At 77.3% G+C, this 2,500-nt stretch overlaps 1 non-coding gene across 1 annotated transcript; it reads right to left on the bottom strand.

Moving 5' to 3' along the window:
• Window positions 1–286: 286 nt before the first annotated feature.
• On the bottom strand, window positions 287–439 carry LOC137457624 (5.8S ribosomal RNA). The gene has a single exon (XR_010991349.1). It is a non-coding gene; the product is annotated as a 5.8S ribosomal RNA (ribosomal RNA).
• Window positions 440–2,500: the final 2,061 nt, after the last annotated feature.

Here is a 2,500-nt window from a genome sequence, read left to right as displayed (position 1 = left end):
CGCGGGGAGTGCCGGGGGGGGCGAGGCCCGCGCCTCCTCCCCCAACCGGGCTCTCGTCTCCCCCAACGCCCCACCGGGCGTCGCTGGACCAACGGGGAACCCCTGCCGGCGAAGCCCCGGCGGGACGAACTCCGCGAGAGCGGGCGCTCCGGGAGCGGGGAGCTACGGAGCGCTCCCCGAGTCTGCACTTAGGGGGACGAAGGCCCCTCCCCGCCCGGGGGAGAGCCTGCGAGGCGACCCCAGCCGCGCCGCTCGGCGGGCACCGAGGCGGCGATTGATCGTCAAGCGACGCTCAGACAGGCGTAGCCCCGGGAGGAACCCGGGGCCGCAAGTGCGTTCGAAGTGTCGATGATCAATGTGTCCTGCAATTCACATTAATTCTCGCAGCTAGCTGCGTTCTTCATCGACGCACGAGCCGAGTGATCCACCGCTAACAGTTGTCTGGCTTTTCGGCACCGCCCCGCCAGCGCGGAGGGGCCGGGACCGCTCGCAAAGGAGCGGCCCCTCGGAGAGCGCGGCACGGCGGGCCGCTCGCCTCACATTGACCGTACAAGCACAGGAGAGGGGGGGAAAATAAAACGAAACCCCGAAGCGGCAAAAGCAAGGGGCGGGGAGCCCGCGCTCCCGGCTTTTTTCCCTCCCCCGAGGAGGGAAAAACGCACCTTGCGGCGCTTCGGGGCCGGACCAGGCGCCCGGGCTCGCTCCGACCTCGGCGCGGAGGAGGCCCGCCGCGCGCCGCCGGGAACGTGCCCCGAACCCGGCCTCGCCTCGCGTGCACGGGGAAAGAAAACCCCCTTCGCTTCCCCACCCAACGGCGGGGGGGGGGGGTGTGTCTCTCGCTGGCCGCCCCGTGCCGTCGCGGAGACGCCACGAAGCGAGGCAGCGGAGACCCCCCCCCCCCGCCCCGGGGAGCGAGGGGGGCCGGGCGCACAACCCCGCCGGAGGAGAGCGCGCGCGCGCCTCCGCACCGGCCCCTCCAACGCCGCCACCGCTGCGGCCCATCCCGGACTTTCTTTTCCCCCGCTTTGGCCCCGGGGCCGAGCCCCGGCCGGCTCGCGCCCTCGGGCGGCTTCCTCTCGCCACCGAACCCCCCCCGCCGCGGGGGACGGAAAACGGCTTGCGAGACGGAAAGCCCGAGCCCACGTGGGACGCCGCCGCGGCGACCCGCCGGCCCTCGCCGGGCGGCGCACCCGCCGACCGACAAACCCCAGCGGCACGAGCCCCTTCCATCCTCCCCCGGCGCCACCGCGCCGCCGGCTTCGCTCGCTCGACCCCTTCCGTGGCCCCGCGGCCAGGCGGACAGCGGACGGCGCTGAGCCGGGGGGCGGGCCCCCGCTCTCCCCGTTTCCACGCGGAGACCGGGGGTGGGACGCCCCCGGCTGCCCGCCCGTCCCCCACCCGGCACGCGCCGGGAAGGCGAACGGGGAAGCCCGCGGGCAGGGCCCGGGACCGGGACAGCCGCAGCCGGTGGCAGGGTGCCCTCCGGCGAGGGACCGGAGCCGGAGACGCCGAGCGACGCCCGCCGCCGCTCGGACGCGGTCACGCCACCCGAAACCGGCCCCGGACGGGGGGGAACCGGCAGCGCGAGACCGCCGAGGGCGCCAGCTCGCCGGGGCCCCGCTCTGGGGCCTGGGCAAAGGGAAAAGGGACCGGGAGGTCCGCAGCGGCCCGCGCCGCAAGAGGCGCCGCCGCCGAGCCGCGGCAACGCGCCCGCACAAAACCCCCGGCGGGGGCGAAGCGCCCTGGGCCAGCCCCCACCGCGGGGGCTCGCCGCCCCGGCCCGCGAGAAGCCCGCGCTTCAACGCGCCGCCGGGGACGCCCGTGGCGAGGCGAGGCGCGGGCCGGACCACGGCCGACCTCGCGCGGTGGGCTCTCTCCGGCCGAGCGCTCGGACCGCAGAGAGGGGGGGGGCAGCAGAGTCCCCTCCCCGGCCCGGCGGGCCCCCGGAGGACGACGAGCGCGACGACGGCGGACCTAGCCAGAGGCATTGCGGGGGCAACCCCCGCCCCTCTGAAGGCACCCGCCCGCCCCCGCGCTCGCCCCCGCATCCGGGGGTGGCGCGCCGAGCCGCCCGGGTCTTTAAACCGCCGCCCGGCTTCCTCCGCGGTAGGGCAAGGCCGCGGACGAAGGCGCGGAACGCTAGGTACCTGACCCTGGGGTGAGGGAAACCAGACTTAAGGCCCCGCGGGGGTGCCTCCCCCCACTGCCGCCGTCGGGGGGAGCGTCCGCCCGCGGGGGCCGCGCCCGACGTCCGCCGCCACCACCGCGCCCCTGGCCTGGCCCGAGGCCCGGGGTTTCCCTCAGTCAGCCGGCGCTGCGCTCGGGGAGGAGGGACGCGGCTGGGGACGCCCATGCCGCGCGCTCGCCGCGCGGCGAGCGCCCGGCTACGGCGGCCCCGGCGGCGGACCGGCGCAGGGCCGGCGACGACGGCGACGCGGCTGGGCGGGCCGAGGGCCCGGGAGAGCCCGCTCGACGACACCCGCGCGGACCGGGAGCATCG

This window comes from Melanerpes formicivorus, unplaced genomic scaffold (assembly GCF_026170545.1).
Source record: "Melanerpes formicivorus ecotype bairdi unplaced genomic scaffold, bMelFor1.0.p_v2 SCAF_184, whole genome shotgun sequence".
NCBI classification, from domain to species: Eukaryota; Metazoa; Chordata; class Aves; order Piciformes; family Picidae; genus Melanerpes; species Melanerpes formicivorus.
Note: the sequence above shows the minus strand (reverse complement) of the source record. Positions and strands in the feature narration are given on the sequence as shown.